This window comes from Cupressus sempervirens, chromosome 3, assembly GCF_028749045.1.
Source record: "Cupressus sempervirens isolate cs-2001-9-10 chromosome 3, ASM2874904v1, whole genome shotgun sequence".
In the NCBI taxonomy this organism is placed as follows: Eukaryota; Viridiplantae; Streptophyta; class Pinopsida; order Cupressales; family Cupressaceae; genus Cupressus; species Cupressus sempervirens.
In genome coordinates, this window is record NC_143120.1 from 26799043 (window position 1) to 26819429 (window position 20387).

The window sequence follows — 20387 nt, forward strand, 5'->3', positions numbered from 1 at the left end:
AGTTTTGGATTTAGAGCTAAGCGAAGAACACTCTCTTCCTACTACTGGTTGATAATGGGAATTGACAGATGCATTACCTCTGGGTTTCCAAGTGGGATTTGGATCTGTCTTCTTCTTATTTTGGTTCTTCCTACCACCTTGGGGTAGATTAGTATACATTAATACATCAGGATTGGCTCTTATGTAAGCTCTTGTGTTCTTTCTCTCGTAAGCCATATTCACCTTTTGTTACAATAAGCCCTAGCTTCAAAACCTTGACTGAGTCACCACCCTATTTCGAGAAAATATGTAATGACACTTATTGCTAACTCAAGGAAAAAAATACACAAGTAGAAACAAAAATATCTGGCATAGACAGACCAATCACTGATGTCGTAAGACTGCAACTCTTACTTGTTGGATAAGACACTTGGATAGGCTAGATACGTCAGTGTGTAGCAATGGTACTTGGGTTTTATCTTCTTTAAATTCTCAAGGTTTGTCACTAAAATACTCCCTTATAACCACAAGAAAAACTTACATAACATGATACACATGTACACAGCAATACCGAAGAAACTGCAGTACTTTTCACAGATGTGTTGGACAACTCCCCAACAGAGTTGCCATTTTGTTGGTGTTTTAAAATGTAATAAAACTACTAAGCAACAAAATTCTTAATACCAAGATGATAATATCATATAATCTAAAGGTCAGCCAATTCTTGTTAACAATTGCATGTGTAAAACATTTGGATCCAACTTCTACAAAACCAAAGGTGATTTTCTACTCTTTTGGCTTTGCAAAACTAGGGTGGGTATACCCAGGGATGATTCAAAACTGGAACAACTGTATGAGGGTTATTCTTAGTTTCATTTTGATCCTCAAACATATACATAATTCTTACTAACTTGATAAACACATCCCATAAAATAGATATGGCCAAGAATTCACTATAGATCTGCAGATGTTCTTAACAATAGTGGCTAATTGAAGCTAAAACATTCCATACAGACAAGTGCTGGCCAGCTTTGAAGATCTACAGGAAATAAAAGTAAAATCTGATTTGATGCTGCATTTTGATAATCATTTATGATATATTTCTCCTTCAGCTGAATCAATTTGATCAGTGCCTAATCCATTGGGGTTCAGATTCTATAGCAAGTTCTCAGATCTAGTTTGTTGCCTTACAACAAATTCTATTAGAAATTCTTATCAAAATTCATCATTGAAAACCCTTTCTACTACTAAAGAAACCTTATCACATTCATCAAAGCTTTTATTTAATCCATTGAATTAACAGTAGTGATAAATAGATATACAACCTAACTAGATTACATTCAATTGCACAAGCTTTTACTTATACAATATCAAGAAAACCAAGTAATTGGAAGGAGACAAGATTCAGAAAGAACTGATATGGGGACAGTTTACAATTTGTATTCATTTTCTTATAAAATGGTATATCATTTATAATAGACTCAGAATGACCTTCAGAAAGAAACACAACTCATTCTATATTCATGTATTCTTAGAGAATTGACAAAGAAAATACATTGTAAACTTGCTCTCAAAATTTGGACCAAAAATAGACTAAGCATATTACTTAGAAAAATAGAATTTGGACCCTTCTTTAGCCTTGGAATCTCACTTAAATAGTGTGAGATGCAACAAGCTTCAGGCTAAAAGAAAGTGACAAGTGTCCTTTACAAAGAATATTTATATATACCTACCACAAAATGACAAAATGTGTGTAACAGAAGATATCTAGATCAAAACATTCTTTTAAGCGAGTCAGCTTCTGTTATACGTTCCAGTGTTGCTTATTGGTTATTGATCTATTTTTTGTGCATAAGTAACTACCAAAGTAGCCAATGATGAAGATTTTTCTGATGATGGCACATTAACTTCCACCTGTAGACTTTCTTCATCTTTATCTTAAGTGGTAGGAACAACTTCTATCTTGTCCTTTTCTCTAGCCGTATCAGCATCCTATGGTCTTGGGTTTGTAACTGAAAATGACAGGTTTTTCTTGTCTTCTTTTTCTGATTGGGTTTGAGAGATGATAGTATCAATGATTTGGACTGCCTCATCCTGCATGTTATCACTGTCAGTTTCATCTACATCCAACTATTCATTAGAAGCCATTTCTGCCATCCACCTATCAAATAATGCATCATCTGGCCAATTTAATTGCAAAATATCCTTCTATTTTTTTATTATATAATCAGCCACATTATTAATATCAACGAAATCTTGTTTTAAAGAATCAAAGAATATTTTGGCTTTCACCATCTCTTCTGTTGTGGTGGCCCACCATGCATGCTTGATTTCATTTACTACTTGATTCATTCTTAAAAAGAATGCATCATCAAATTTTTTTGCCCATTCCTCTTTGATTTTTAAATTATTTTTCTTATCTAGGGCATGAGGAAATAATTTGAAATTTTGACTCTTATATTTGTCTAAGTGGCTTATTGTTATCTTTTGTAAATGTTTCCTTTTACTTTCAAAGTCAGCAAGGTCAGAAACAATATCAAAGATTTTTTCAATCTGATCATGAGAATTATCTATAACAGATAAACACAAAAAGGTTATTGCTTTTTCCCTTCTTACCCATTTGTTCACAATAGGCTTTAGAGCCTCATCATTTACTTTTAACTCCTCCCAAATGTTAATCACCCTGACTAATTGACGATGGATTAATGGCCATTCAACTTTGTCTCCCAGATATGTAAGAGATTTTCTTAGTTTATCTTCATACTTAGATTCCAACTCTATATGTAAGGCCCATAGTTTAGCCTTTTCTTCTTCAAATTCCTCAGCAGTGTAATATCGTGGCCCCTAGGGTGTATCTGGCATTTCAATGAGGGGGGTAGACTTAAAAGGTTCTACTGGGGGATGAGGGTATGTTATTTTAGGCCTGGTGGATTGTTGCAATAGCTTATTTTCAAGATCAATCCTCCTCTTTACCTCTTTGTTATATGCATCCACCACTATCTCATACTTGCTTTGTAATTCAAGCATGACCTGTTCCTCCTTCTTAGCAATGGCCAAAAGAAAGTGGGAAGAATCCACATTCCAATAGGCTGCCTATACATGGGAGGTGTCAGTAACCCTTCTTACAAGTATGTTTCCCATCAATCCATACTCATCTGGTTGCGATGATGTAGCTCTAGATCCTCTTTTCAATGACCAATTGACCAATGCAGCTTGATCCTCAATAAATGCAGTTCCTTGGAAATCCTTTTTATTTGGGTCTTGTAATTCCAATTTAGTTGAAACAGAATTGAAAATTAAGGCATCTACAATATCCCAATTTGGAAACAATAATATGTTAGAGGTCTTTACCATTTGCCTTCCTTCTTCAGGAGTAATGTTCTGGAATTCCTTCATCATTTCTTCTTTAATCTAGTTTTGTATGGAAGTTTCATCCATTTCTGGATGCTCTATCTTCATCCTTTTACATTTCTCCTCAAAGATGTTCATGTTTGTCCTGCATGCAAATTGCTGAAAAGCTCTTGATTTTACAAAATTGTCATCAGTCAAAAATTGATGACTTGCTTGTTCTAATATAGGGTCCAATTCCCTGCCTCTATAATCAGCTCTTGTTAGATCCAAACTTGGGAGAGGAGGCTCTGAAGGGTTACCTTCATCTAATTCTGCTTGGGTAATAAAAACACCTCCCTATGATCCAATCTCTTTAACTTGCTCACCTGTGAGCTGCTCTTCTCTAATTCTCAAAGGAGATTGGGTTGGTGAATATTCCTTAGTTTGAGGTCTCCCTTCTCTTATTACCTTCTGCCTCTTTGGGCTAGGCTCATTAGGTCTCTCCTTTAGAGCTATGCTGGTGGATCCTATTATTTTTTTGCCCTTATCTATAGGAGCCCTTTTATTGTAAATTATAGTGTAACCAAGTTTTTTTGTACAATTATTTGACCAACCCCTATATTAGGAGTGAAAACTAACCTCTTCATGACTTCTCTGGCCTTATCAGGAGAAGAATTAATAAAAAAAAGTTTCTTCTCATTCATGGTTTCCATTATTGCAGGGAAGTTATTTATGAGCTTGTTTATTCTATCAGCCTCTGTATTGGCATTTTCTAAAGGACTATAATTTTGATCAAAACAATGAATAAATTCTAGGACCCAGGAGTAAACTCTCCATTTTTCTTTTTTAGTTTCTTGTTCTTGTAAAGAAAATTCATTTCTTATAATGTCTTCTAGGTAATATGAATCATGCTTCACAGGTCCCAGCTTGATCCTATGCCTTAGAGCCTGATTGAAAAATCCCTCAAAATCAAAAAAATGGGGGTGGGAGACAGCCATCATATACTGATCCAAAATTTTGTACAAAAAGGGCCGTCCTCCTTTAGTAATCACAAACTGATGGGCCACTATGTAGGTAGGGAAAATTGACCCTAGTTGCCTTTTTGACAAGAACATTTCCTCTACTCCTCCTAGTTGCCATAAGATTTCTACCATTCCTACCTTTAGGGGCACTTGGTAAGGCAAGACATGAGGACTCCCTTTAAAACCATAAATTCTGAAAATTGTAGAAATAGGGTAAGGAATAATACCTCCCCAATTGTGTGAAACTTTCAAATTATGGGGGCTATCTATAGGTCTAATGAGATTCATCAATACTTTAGGGATCCTGGGATTATCACTCAATAATAGACATCTCAATTTAGAAGCAAAATATCTATCAAATCTGAAAAAACTAGCTTTATTTGCATCCCAAGTCATATCTGCACTCCACAACTGGACTGGTAGTGTTTCCCCATTTTCCTCTCTCTTCAATTTCATCTTATTACCAAAGTATATTACCCTTTTGAACAAGAACATATGCATTAATAAGGAATAGTGGCCAAAAATTTTCTCCACCTTACCTCTTGCAATTCCAACCAAATCGATGTGAATTTCTTCAGCTAGAAAGGAGGCAAAATAAAAAATGACATCTACCTACACCTTTCCTTCAATATTGGTGCTTTAGACTGGGCCCACGAATGACCACAGATACGTGTCATCACATTGCTAACTCACCATGCTTAACTTCTGAGTACTTTTCTTTAGCGAGTCAACGACAACCATAGATTTAAAGGAAATCCGACGGTGAGGTAAAACATTTTCACAAGGATTAAAACAATGATTTCAAAAAAGGTGAATAAAGGTCATTTTCTGAACCCCCTTCCCCCCTTTTTTTTAAATAATTTTCATGCCAAGGGAAATTTAAAAGGAAAAAAGGGACTAGCCAAAAAATAACACAAACTTAGTTGGAAACCTAGTCACCACTAAGGGATCACAATCTGAAATTTTTTTATCTAGGCAAGATGAAACCTATTATACAAAAGTTTAGACCAACACTCTATTAGGAGATTTATACAAAGACTTTTAACTCTACCCTATTAAAGGATTTGAAAAATTGATTCACTTGTTAGGATGAAATAGTAGATCTAACTTACAATTTGATTGCTAATTAAATCTTTGAAGTATAGATCACCTCTTGTGACTGATATGTCTTTGCTGCTCCTTAATGACTTTGTTGAATATACTGCTTTGCTGCTGATTTGAATTCACTCTTCTCAAAACATTACATTATCCATTCCATTAACATATTCATCATACATTGAAAATGGTAGAATACATTATATACCATTTCAAAATTTACAATTACAAGGTCGGCTAAAACACAAGTACACAAAATATTACTGAGTCGGCCAAACAGTAGAAAACTTGGGTTCTTCAAGAAAACTTGGTGACCTTCTGATACTCAGCATCCACTACATTACTTGGAATCATCATGAACTTAGTAGAAGTAGAAGCTTAGTCCATACTAATCACACAATGTAGCTTCAAACTTGGTAACCATTGGAGACTTGGTAGATATTATTATCACTTAGTAGATACTGAATCCTTCATTTACCTTGCTGTCACTCAGTAGACACTAAGTTCACATCACACAAAATGATAACTCGTTAGACACTATGAAGCTTGGTTACCACTGCCTATTCGATGAACACTATTGAATTTCACATTCACTCAGTAGCTTCAAGAATGCTCGGTGTGAATTACTTAATTGTTGAACTTACAAGGTAATCACTGAATGCTCAGTATAAACTATAGACTAAGTGATGAGCTTGGTAGCCTTTCAAAATTGAATAAGTGTTGTCACTAATGATAAATATAACATAATGCCAATAGTAGGTACAAAGAAAAGTTAGTGCAACCTAAGCAGAAAATTAGTTGAAGCCAAGTAAAAGTTCATTCTAGTGTATTCTAAGCAAAACAATGGATGTCGTGTAAAGTTTAGTTGATGCCAAGCACCAATAAAATTTAGTTCTACTAAGTAATTTCATAGTGGATGTCGAGCAACATAATATGTGTCGAGCATTAGAGGCTAGATAATGCTAAGCTGTTGTATTATTTAAAAGATCACAAATTTAGTGAATGTGAGCTGGCAAGTTTTTTTTCAAGGAATTTTTGAACCAGGTGGAAGATAAGGTTGATGAACTTGTGGCATAGAATTTAAGGTAAACCATTTAAAGGAAAATTCAAAGTGGATTCTAGAAGAAGTTTACAAAAGAGATATGGAATGTGGGGTAGATACATTGTATCCTACCTAATCCATTCTAACCCTAAATTGGACAATGGAGAAATATCTTAATTTACTATTTATAAGAATGGCTAATCATGAAGCAAGGTTGTTATCTATGAGAACCTAAGGAAAATAAGGAGTCAAAGGTTTTTCTTTGTCAAGTGACCTAAGAGAAGAGTCTGCAATGGGATGTTAAGCAAGAAGGCTTAAGGATATGAAAGCTTGAAGGGTGAACAAGCTATCAGAGCTATAATGTATGAAAGCCAAGCATAATGGAGAACTCAATAGTGATCTATAATCTACAATTGAAGTTGTAAGTTGTATCATTTCAAGTCTTATTATTACTCTCTAATAATTGTATTAGTCTATAGTAAATCATTTTGATTAAGGTTAACCTAAAAGCCATTTGTAAATCCTTTAACTGAGTGATATTTCAAGTGAATGATCTAAAGTCCCCTAACAAGGCTCACTTCTAATAGGGTGATTAAAATAATTTAATAGGGTCACATTTAACAATGTATATTGTAACCTTTAACATTTTTTTCCTTTCACAGGGCATCACTTTAGAAGATTTAAAAGAGTATCATGTTACTAGTGTTTTTTCCCAAATTAGGTTTCCACACAAATCATTATGTCAAGTGTGTTGATGAATCTATTATGTTTCATGCTTTACATTCTTGCAAGTTTATTTGACAATAACGTACAAGTTTTTAAGTGTTTGCATAATCCTTATGGATGCATGCATGAGTATAAATATTTTATGTTTTCACTAAGCTAGGAAAAGTTTTATTTATATATCTAGACCTTGGATAATTGATTCACCCTCCCTCTTAGTTATTCTAAAGTATTCCAACAATTGGTATTAGAGCCATTTTCTTAAGAGGACTAGTTTGAAGGTACTAGAAGCACAAAGATCAAGATGTCTAAAAGAGAAGTACCCAAGCTTAATAGCGATAACATTCCTGCATGGCCAAGTTTGATGAAGCTACACCTTGGAGGACTTGAAGATCATGCAAAATCTACCATTATCACCAAGCATGTTGATCCTACTGGAGCCTCAACTGTTGAAGATATGAAAAATAAGAAACAACACAACAAGGAAATGTTGGAAATTGACTCCACCCTAAGCTATGCCAAATTTGATGATATCAAAGGTCTTGCTAGTGCAAAGAAAATTTTGGATGCCTTATCCCCTATCTATGGAGGAGATGCAAATGTTCTAAGAGCCAAAGTTGAAAGTCTCAGAGGTAAGTTTGATGTTATGAGAATGGAAGAAGGTGAGAATATTGCTCAATGTGTTGCTAGGATAAAAGTTGTTAATGCAATAAGAGGAGCTACTGGTAAAATAGATGATGATATTGTAATAAGAAAAGTTTTAAGGACACTATTACTTGTATATGCTATTAGAGTTTCTAGAATTCAAGAATTGAGATGTATTCAAGAGAATGATCTATCACTTGAAGGTCTAGTAGGTAGACTCACTACTTTTGAGCTATCTAACTTTGATAATTACAAACTTGAAAATATTGAATTTTCTTTTAAAGCTAAAATGTCATTGAAGGAACTTGATGAGAAGAAGAAATAGAAAAAGAAGAAGTACGTGTCTAGTGAAAATGATATAGATGATGAGGATGTTGAACAACTTGTAGCACTACTAGCAAGAAGATTCTATAAAGATAAAGGAAAGTTCAAAGGTACGTTGCCTATCATTTATTTCAATTGCAATGAGGTTGGTCACATTGCTGCTAGATGTCCAGAGAAGAAGAACTACAGAGGTGGTGACAAATACAAAAGTAGAAGAGATGAAGCCAACAAGGGTTACAAGGGCAAAGGCAAGAAGTCTTGCTACATTTCTGAAGAGGAAATAGAGGATGATTATGATGAACATGATGATGAAGTGGTGTATGTTGCAATGAAGGATGAATTTGATGAAGATGAGGCAACTGCACTTGTGACTTGTGTGAACAAGAATGATAGATGGATCATTGACAGTGGGTGCTCACATCACATGACTGGAGACAAAAGTAAGTTCATTACTCTAAATCATTATAATGAAAATAGTGTAAGCTTTGGTAATGATGCACCATGCTTGACAAAGGAAAAGTTTCTATCAAACTCACACATAGGATTTTATGTGACAATGCTTACTATGTTGAAGGACTTACGTATAACTTATTGAGCATATCACAATTGAATAATTTGGGATGTAAGGTTCAGTTTCAAAACAAGATTGCTAAGATATATGGCACTGATGAGAAATTGATTGGAAAGGGTAATCAAATTAGAAGTAATCTATTCTATCTTGATATAGAGGATGCTACTTCTCTTGTTGTAAAATTTGATGATGTGTGGCTATGGAACAAGAGATTATGTCATGTTAATTTTGATAACTTGGTTAGTATTAGTAACATGAACAAAACTAGAGGTTTTCCTAAGTTGAAGAAGCCTGATAATGCAATGTGCAAACAATGTCAATTAGGAAAAATGCCAAAATCAAATTTCAAGAGTAGAGCTTATACCTCTAAAGGAATACTAGAGATTGTTCATACTAACATATGTGGACCAATTGATGTGCAAAGCTATAAAGGAGATAAGTACATCATGCTACTTATTGATGACTATTCTAGGATGATGACAATTATGTTTCTAAAATAGAAATCTGATGCTTTTCAAATGTTTAAGTGGTACTTAGCAAGAGTTGAGAAAGAAAGGGGTAAAAGTCTAAAGTGTTTGAGATATGACAAAGGAGGAGAATTCACATCAAATGAGTTTGAAATGTTCTATAATGATAGTGGAATCAAAGATATACATCTGCCCCTAGAACACCTCCACAAAATAGAATTGCTAAAAGAAGAAATAGGTCTATAATGGATTGTTCTAGAACACTCATGATGGAGAAGGATGTTTCTTTGAAATACTGGAGAGAAGCTTTAAGTATATCTGTCTATACCTTAAATCATGTGCAAATTAAGAAAGGCACTCATTTAAAACCTTTTGAACTATGGTATGGATACTCACCTAATGTGAAATAATTTAAGGTATTTGGAAGTAAATATTACATTCTTAGAGATTTAAGCAATAGTAAACTTGATGAAAAAGTGAGGAAGGTATATTCCTAGGATATTCCACAAGAAGAAAAGCTTATAAGTGTTTGAATACTAACACTAAAAAAGTTGTGAAAAGTGAAAATATAAATTTTGATGAATATACAGAAGTGTATGATGTTAAACCTATGAAAAAAAATAGAAGAATACAAATCATTTATATACTTTAATAAAGGTATGCCTACTAAAGAAGATGCTACAAATAGGGCTACAAACCAACAATAAGTTTCAGTGACTCTCAAGTCATACCCCATGAATGCTAAGTTGCATTCAAGAACTGAGCCACATTCAGATGCTTAGTTAGATAATGAAGTCAATGTACTTTTTGATTCTGAGATCAATGTACATGAAAGAGATGTTGAACTACCTAACAGAGATGCACATAGTGATTTTGATGCTAAAAGACAAAATGAACAAACAAGTGTTGAGCCAAGATTGTCTAAATATGTCAAAAGACATCAGCTTGCAACTCAAATCATCGGAGATAAAGATGCTAGACCAATGAAAAGAAATAAATTGAGAAGTGATACATGTTTGGTGAGCATGAAGCAACCTAAATTAGTTAGAGATGCATTATAAGATGTGGACTAGAGTAAAGCTATGGAAGAAGAGATTGAACAAATTGAGAAGAACAAAACATGGAGTCTAGTTCCTTGACTGGAAGACAAAAATGTGGTGAACCAAGCTAGATGAAAATGGTGAAGTGACAAGGAATACAAAAAGATTAATTTGTAAGGGATATGCACAAGAAGAAGGAATTGACTATGGAGAAACATTTGCCCCTGTTGCTAGATTGGAAGGAGTAAGAACGCTACTTGCTTATTCTGCATACAAAGAATTCAAAGTCTATCAAATGGATGTTAAATCTACATTTCTGAATGACATATTAGAGGAAGAAGTTTTCATAGAACAACTAGAATAATTTTTTAATATTAACAATAAGAATATGGTATGTAGACTACGTAAGGCTCTATATGGTTTGAAACAAGCACCAAGAGCATGGTATGAGAGACTTCATAACTATCTTATGAAAATTGGATTTGAAATAACTGATGATAACATTCAATCCATACATGAAGATAAAGAAAGAAAAAGTTTTTTTTTATCTAAAAGATTTGTTGATGATATCATATTTGGAGTTCAAGATGCTTTATGCAAAGATTTTGTAAATCAGATGAAACTAGAATTTGAAATGTCTATGTTTCAAGAAATCAAATTCTTTATGGATTTGCAAGTATATCAAATGAAATATGGTATATACATCACTCAGTCAAAGTATGTCAAGGAAATATTGAAATTTTTTGGATTGGAGGATTCCAAACCACTAAGTACACTTGTGGTGATAAAACACAAGTTGTCAAAGAATGATGATTCAGTTGAGGTGAATCAAACATTGTACAAGTCTATGATTGGCAAGTTGCAATATGTAGTACATAGTAGACTTGATATTGCATTGTCTATAGTGATAGTTGCAGTATTCTCTGCTAATCCCAGGGGGGATCATTTGAGGGTTGTAAAGAGAATAATGAGATATCTAAAAGGAACATAAGAGTTTGGTCTATACTACAAGAAGAATGAGAAATTTGAATTAAGAGCATACACTGATGTTGATTGAGCTAAAAACATTGATGACAGAAAGAGCACTAGTGGAGGAGCATTTTTCTTAGGCAAGAGGCTAGTTACATGGACTAGCAAGAAACAAAATTATACCTCACAATCTACTACTAAAGCTGAATATGTTTTTTCTGCTATAAATTGTAAAAATATTGTATGGATCAAACAATTAATCAAAGGAATGAAGGAAGAGATCATAGAACTAGTGATACTTTGTTGTGACAATACAAGTGCTATCAATATATCAAAGAATCTAGTGATGCACACAAAGACTAAGCACATTACAATCAAGTATCATTACTTGAGAGATTTAGTTCAAGATAAAGAGGTGAAGATGGAATATTTAAACACAAAAGAACAAATTGCTGATATCTTCACAAAAGCATTACCTAGGGATACTCATGAGTATCTAAGAGGTAAAATAGGGGTGATGCCCCTATTAAAGGATATCTAAGTAATGTAATACCTCAAAATTGGCTCATTGCCATGATCACCCATTCTGGTCTATTTTTGATCAATCTTAAGTTCTATGTCACTAGGAAAATTCTTATTCGGCTACTCACTACTTGACTTAATTGTTAGATGTAGAAAACACTAATCTACATTCATCATGCTTATTATTTAATTCTTATAGTACGTATTCATATTAGTCGCATTAAACCTACTTGATTTAATTATAATTTAATTTAAAGTATTTGTACTTTATTAAATTAAATTATCTCCTAAGGCTAATGTACTATGGAATTAAATTTATTTAATAAATATGCCTATCTTGATTAATTAAATGTAATTATTTAACTAAATGGGAAAGGTATCTTCATAGTTGCACTTGTGACTAGTGATGACTGTGTGATTTTTTTGATGTTCATTAATAATCACCCAATGATGAAAATAAGTTCTTTTACATTCTCTAATGAATGATGAACACAAAATCCTATGTTACAGTTGCTCTTTTGCAAGTACACCTTTGCATTTTCATGTAGCTTGCATTTTTAGGCTTCATGTTAGTTTGCATTTTTAGGCTACATTATGAGTTTGAGAGGGTTGTCCCTTCATCTTTATTGTGGACTTTTAATCAACTATGGTCATGTTTTGATCTTCATTTCCTTATCCTCTTTCATGATCTCAATTGAAATTTCTATCTTAAACAGTTGATTGATTTTTGGAAAATTTTCTTTTCTTCTTTCTATTTCTTTCTATATCTTTCAAACTTCTATCTTCCATTTTCTTTTTCCCCACATCTTTTCTTCTAAATCACCTTTGGGGCATAATATTTCTTGCTTGATCTACCTTGGTTCTATGATTCTTATATCATTCATCTTACATCAAGAACTTTATCTTTTATTTGATTTAATCAAATTTACCAATTTGTTGTTTCTCCTCTATCTCATTTTGATTTTGATCACGAGGGGGTAGTACTTATCAACTTCAATCCTTGATTCAGTATTATCAATTTCATCCTTGACTTTTTCAAGTCAAAATTTATTTGTATTCTTTGTCCTGATGTGTTCCCAATTTGACCACACATCTAGATTGATTTGTGATCCCAAATCGATCTCACACTTCAATTTCTTTCTTTGACTACATGTGTTCCCAAATTGATCACACATTAGTCAAAGAGGGGCAAATGTATGCGACCTAAAATGGTCACCTAGACTATGGGCCCCAATTATTCAATTTATCAAATTTCTTGAATCAATGGTTTGCAATATTTTATTAAATCAATTTAGATCAATTTCTTTGATCAAATTCAATTATTCTATTTTTCTAGGTTGATCATTTTATCCTATGTCTTATTTAATTAAAATAAAATCTCCTCTTTTAATTAAATAAAATAAGTCCCCATTTAATTAAAAGAAAACCTCTCTTTTAATTAAATTCATCCACATTTAATTAACTAAGAGAAAAACCCCTCTTTTAATTTAATTAAATATTTCCTATTTACTAAAAATAATTTTCTCCCTTTTAATTAAATAAATTAAACCGACTTAAAAAAAGAAATAAATTAAATAAAGATTGAATAAATATTTTATTTATTTTCTCTACACTTAAATGCACATATCTCTAAGTGGAACTTATCTTTATCCTCTTTCCACTTTCAATCAACCACTCCTCTTTTCTCATTGGTGGAATTTTTTCTCACATGGATCAAACTCTATTATCCCATATTGGTTGTGAGAAGCCTCTCACCTCCATATTTTCCTTTATAAGGGAGAGCCCTCTCCTCATTTTAGACAACCACAATTCATCGATAATTCATCCACAATTCATTCACAATTCATCCACAATTACGCTATTGTTATGCTACAGGTTTGGAGAGCAATTTTTGAAGGAGTTTGAGCATCAAAGCTTTTTGTGGAGAACTTCTATCTTCTTGTCTAATTCTCTCATGCATCCATGGCTTCAATCATGAGGTTCCATCCTTGCTTTTGTATATTATCTTAGAGTCATATTTATTTTTCATAGATTAGTATTGCATTTGTTATTACATTTCCCTTCTTGCATTGTTATGATATAGATTAGTTTTCATCTCCATTTGCATGCATTTTGGATCCTTGAATCTCTCATTTCATGGTGTACTTGCATGGACACAAACTAGGTCAAGCTAAGGGCCTCCATTGCAAAACCCTTGCACTCCATGAATAGAGAGCTATGAGTCCCCATTCGAGACCTCATTCTTGAGTAATCTTGAATATAATGACTCATAGAAGTGTGCTCACATTTTAGGCATACATTTTTGGCACCCACCATGGGGCAACCCACCTTTGCTTGCTGGTTTTTATGTAGATCTATTTGTAGACTCAAAGAAACCCTAGATGTGAAAGATTTGATCATATATTTCAAACAACTAGGTATTTTGATCTAAAATTATTTTTGCAAGATGGTGATATATTCGAACAACTTTAGTCCAATTTTTAGATTTTTCGAAACATTTTCGATTTTTTATGATTTTTCCTTTATTTTTTATAAAAAATCATTTTTGGGAGTAAATCAGAAAATTTTTTGGAAAAATTTACAATTTTAGAAATCTCTCTAGAATTTAAATAGAGTTGGTTCTTTGTGTTTTGATTTTAGAGGTCATATTAGGGGTCAATAATTCAATTTGCAAAAACTAGTCTATTTTGACAAAATGACTCCCTAGGGCACAAATTAAAAGATCTTTTCAAAAATTCTGCATTTTTGGAAAGCTCTCTGATTTTTGACAAGGGTTACTTTTCTGTATTTTGAGTTTTGGATCCGAATTCATATCATGTAGATCCAATCTTTATGACTACGTCAAAAATCAATTAAAAAAAAAAGGGGGCATTTAATGAATAGTTTGCATTTCATTTTTACAATGAATCAATGCATGATATGGGCTTTCATTTGGTTTACTTACTGATTATTATCACTCTTAAAAATCAGATTTTCAGATCTAACTTTGGTTTTACATGAGTTGACATATATTGCATTCATGAGTTTGTTGCTTTGTTCGTTGCGAGCGAGCGATCGAGCGTAAACGAAAGGTACAACAAAGAAAAGATGCGTTGCAAGGATTATCAGGTATTTTGTTTGAACTCTAAAACATTTAGATTTGGGATTAAAATTAAACCTCTCATGTGTTTTATTTGAGTGTTTCACATGCTTTCATAGAACACATTTCAATTGATGCTCTTAATGGGAAATTAATGAAGATAGATTTGCTTTCATACAAGTTTGTGTAAGTGAATGCTTGTGTTTAAACCTTAAGTAATTCTTGGTTCCAATATAAAATATCTCATTAAGTGATTGAGGGCATGGATTCATTCCTTGTTTACATAGGGAGTTAAATGCACCACTTTGTGGACTCACTCTATGTTTACTTGGAAAGTTAAATATTCCATTGTTCAACCCTTTTTCATTTGTGAGTAGTATTGATTAGTAGTCTTAGATTACTTGTGATTGATCTAGATTGCTATCTTGGGTTATTGGACTTGCTAATCCATCAGCCCCTCATTTCTTCCCCGTGGTTGCAAGATCAGCACCACATTAAGGGGGAGGGGTCTATAGGAAAGAAGAGTTAAATACTCCACTAGGCAACCCTTTTGTGCTTTCTAGAACTCACTGGTTTCTGAGTTGTGGACTCATTTTGGCTTGTGTGAGGGGTTAAATGTCCCACATCTTTGGACTCACCTCACATTACTTGAAGTGTTAAGTGTACCACCTTGTGCTCTTTGATCGCTTTTGGATAGATTTTCTTTCAGGAATTAACATCTGTACACACATAGTAATTAGGCCTCATGAAAACTATTCGTGGATCCTGAGAGAGTGGGTTTCTAGTGAAACTCCTTTCTATGATAGATTCCTTGTAGGTGGGGAGGATACTCTAAGCATCTCCCAAATAGATGAATATTCAACTTGTTGATTGAGGCATCCTTTCTCTGGAGAGGTTGATAGATTACTGGGAGTTGATATCATAGATCTTTAAGAGATACTCTTAGTTTAGCATGTCAAATTAATCTATCTGCTTTGATTGGGCTAAAAGTGAAAAGGTGTCAAAACCTTGAAACTAGAAGCTAAGTCCCCTTGTGGTACACTATTGTGAGTCAGTCACCTTTAGAGAGGGTTAACCATAACAAACAATCCCTCTATAGGGCAAATTGCGTTGACGGAACCTCGAGCGGTAATAGCCATTTTTGACGTGGTAGTGACAACTGCTATATAAATGTCCTTGTGGAAGAAATCTCCATGGGTGTGGTTCATCATGGGTTGTCAGATCTCCCTAGCAGCTCTTGAAGGTTAAGTTCTTAGACTGTGTTGAAACCTTGGTGCACCGAGAGTGGAGGTCACCCCTATGAGTCATAAAAGTTGCAGAGTCAAACCATTACTAAAAACCTTAGAGAGGCCAACTTTAATTTTTTAGGGATGTATGCATGATTGCAAAACCTTTTGAAAAAATACACAATAGCTCTCCTAGGGATTAGCACAAATTAAGTCACTTGATTGTTCATGTGCAAGGTTGCTTTTTCCCTTGCTCATTATTTTCAGACATGCTTGAAATCACTTGCTTGTTGTTCTATGTGCCTATTTATCTACCTGGTTACTGAAATGATCAAAATTTGTCAAAATTAATTGCTGTTGTAAAACTGTTCTACCTGCTCGCACGAAATCATTCTGTTCTCTTGCAAAATTAAACTACTATCATGAGTCTTCACGTGACCCTATGAACTTTCTTGTGCAAAATTAAAACACTTTCATTGACCTTTGTGTGAGCCAAAAAACTTCTCCGCACAGCCTATAAAACTTCTTCGTGTAGCTTCTAAAGGGTTCTCATGTGAGACTTTGTGTCAACATTACCAGTTTGGGTCTATTTTAGCTGTCTATGGCCTACACCCTATCTTTTTCTGCATCCATTTATCACTCTCTATCTGCAAACGGTCCTAAAAAAGTGACACTTTGCTTAGCTGAAGACTTGTGTCTTGTACTTTGACTGGTCTCGTCTCTTAAGTTATCTTTGGTCTTCATTTCTTAATGTTTTTCATACCTTGTGTCACGTTGGTCAAAATCTCTGGCTATTCTAGCCTTAAATTAAACCATTTGTGCCTAAGTGGATAGCATTCTTGTTATTATTTCATCCTTTTTGAGACTCAGTCTTAGTGTGGTCCTTGTCCAGGTTCTAGCTTCTTGTCATTGTCTATGACTATGGCAACTTGACTTATGTTCTAAAACTTGGTTGTCACTACTTGAAACATAGTACATCAAACTGGCTAACAACAAATGTTCTAAATCCAATATTCCTAGTGAGGAAGAAAAGCTACTTATTGCAAACATGAAGCAACAAATCCAATCAATGAATGCTCAACTTCAAAGACTGAAGGAGCAAGATGAAACATCATCAAACAAATTCTCCTTGAGAGAAAATTTCCCTTCCTCCTATGATAACCAAAAATCACATTCTTGTGTTCTTGAATCCAAGACATCTGAGAACACTTCACAAACACCCAAGAAATATAGAAATATCTTTGAAGAAAAACCTTGGGAATCTAAACCAAAGCGTGATTTCACACCTTTGGGAAAATCTTATGAATTAACCTTGGAAGAACTTCTTGAAGAAAAACTCATTACTTTACCTAAGCTTCCTTTCGTGGGAGTTTCCTTTATGAGTAACTATTGTGTCTATCATAGACATAATTTACATAAAACTTCCCATTGTAAGGAGCTGAAAAAAAAGATCCAAGATGTCTTTGACAATGGTATAATTCAAAAATCTAAGTTCCTAACTACTAAAGATTCTACTCTCAAGAAGGATCAACCTCATGAAACCATGTCTAGTAACGGTTCAAATACAACTTCTACTTCCTCCAACATATATCCACCTTCTAAATTGTCTAATCTTTCCTACACATATTCACCAAAAGAACTCACTACTCCCCCAGTTGACTGTGTGTACCCTGAAGGGCTACCTTTAAAAGAAAATCAAGCTAATGTTGACTTAGTTGCAAACCTCTCCCATACTACACAAATAAAATATCCAAAAACTCCATGTGTTTCTTCTCCTATTATCCCCAATCCAACTATTCATCCATTGTCCCTTGAAGAGCCTATTATGGAGACTCTAGAAATACATTTGAATACAGATTCAGATACTCCCTCATCCTTGGATTTGGTTTCATGTCAAGAGGACCACTTAAATGATGAAGAAAGAAGTGTTGATCAAGAACAAGATTCATTCATCCCCTTTCAAGTCTTCCAAGATCTTGTGCCTCCATCTCAAGAGCCACATAGTCCTCCATCTCCCATGTCATGCACCTCTACTAAGCAAGATCAAGATATTCCTTCCACCATCCTTAAGGAGATTACAAAAGACCAAGAGAAGGATAATTTTCCTATGTTACCTAAAATTCCTTTTGAAGAGAAAAGTTTTCCCTCACTCTCTTATTATACCTCGCTACATTCACTTCTAAACTATGCTCAAGCTTTAAATACTCTTGTCAAAGGTATTACTCCTATAATAGTTACTCATAAATCTATTGATGTCCTAGGTCATATTTCTCACTCTAAGGATGCTGATATCCCTATTCACTATCCATTTGCATCTTTTAAATCTATTCTTGGTCCTCATCCATCTAAGCTAAAAGCTTCAAGACTTCCATCTATATTGGGACCTTATGTTCCTCTATCTCCTACTTCCATGCTCAACTCATTACATGTTCCTCCTACCCTACCCCAAGATCAACAAAGATACACATACTTGAACTCTTCACGTTCACCTTTCCATCTAAACTATTCATATTTGCCTCATTCATCCACAAGTCCTAAGTCCTTTGGAAGCAATATTGATGATCAACTCAAACACAAGTGCATGAATCCATCCTCAAAAGTTCACTATGTCTCCTCTAATCAACATGTGAATTTCAAGAAGGAAAATACGGAAAAGAGACCGCAAAGGTCCACTATTCAAAGAGCTCAACCAAAGAAAGTATGGGTTCTTAAATCTGTTATTGAATAAATGCATTCCAAAGCATCTAATGAAAAATCAAAAGCTATATGGATTCCCAAGTCTCTTTTGAAGGACTTGAATATTGAAAAAAAATCAAAGTTGACATTCAAGCTTCCAAAGGTTTTCACTCCACCTTCTTCCCAACATCTTCTTAAAAAGGTTTCAAAGCCTTCTACTCCACCTTCCTCAAAAATTATTCCACCACCTCATACATCTAAACCTCATACTATTTCATCCATATTTCCTCCATTATTCCATCACCCTTCAAGGTGTGTGTCAATGTTGATCTTACCAACTTTGTCTTCTCCCCTTGCACATTCCTTTCATTACCCTATACACTCCACCTTTTGTCTTCCACCTTTTATCCTTCCATCCCATTTATCTTATCCATAGCCTAAACCTTGTGGTCATGGGTTCGAGCCCCACGATGGGTGCAAAAATTGTATGCCTAAAATGTGAGCACACTTCTATGAGTCATTATATTCAAGATTACTCAAGAATGAGGTCTTGAATGGCGACTCATAGCTCTCTATTCATGGAGTGCAAGGGTTTTGCAATGGAGGCCCTCAGCTTGACCTAGTTTGTGCCCATCCAAGTACACCATGAAATGAGAGATTCAAGGATCCAAAATGCATGCAAATGGAGATGAAAACTAATCTATATGATAACAATGCAAGAAGGGAAATGTAATAAAAAATGCAATACTAATCTATGAAAAATAAATATGACTCTAAGATAATATGCAAATGCAAGGATGAAACCTCATGATGGAAGCCATGGACACATGAGAGAATAAGACAAGAAGGTAGAAGTTCTCCACAAAAAGCTTTGATGCTCAAACTCCTTCAAAAATTGCTCTCCAAACCTGTAGCATAACAATAGTGTAATTGTGGATGAATTGTGAATGAATTATGGATGAATCATCGATGAATTGTGGTTGTCTAAAATGAGGAGAGGGCTCTCCCTTATAAAGGAAAATATGGAGGTGAGAGGCTTCTCACAACCAATATGAGATAATAGAGTTTGATCCATCTGAGACAAAATTCCACCAATGAGAAAAGAGGAGTGGTTGATTGAAAGCGGAAATAGGATAAAGATAATTCCCACTTAGAGATATGTGAATTTAAGTGTAGAGAAAATAAATAAAATATTTATTTAATTTATTTCTTTTTTTAAGTGGATTTAATTTATTTAATCTTTCATGTTAAAATGACAAGTCTTTGGCATTATTGTCAAAGAGGGAGATATTTTGTTGATCAAGCTAGTATATATAATTACTAATGGAGAGATCGACAAATCAAAAGGAAGATATCAAGAGATCATTGTCAAAGAGATGGAGAGTGTTACTAATCTTAGAGGGAGATAGTTGTTGATATTACTAATAAGAGGAGAACACAAGTATGATGAGGGAGATAGAGAAGAATATAAGAAAGAGGGAGAACTCATAATCTACATAGTAAGAGGAAGAAACTCAAAGGGCATTATAAGAAAGAGTTTTGGCACCTATTCAAAAGATGGAAGTTCCTAATAGAGGGAGAGATTAAAATACAAGGAATTATTTTCTTTTTGGTATTGTCTTACTATTTTAATCAAGTCAATTTAGTTGAATAATGTGTTTACCATTTAAATGACTT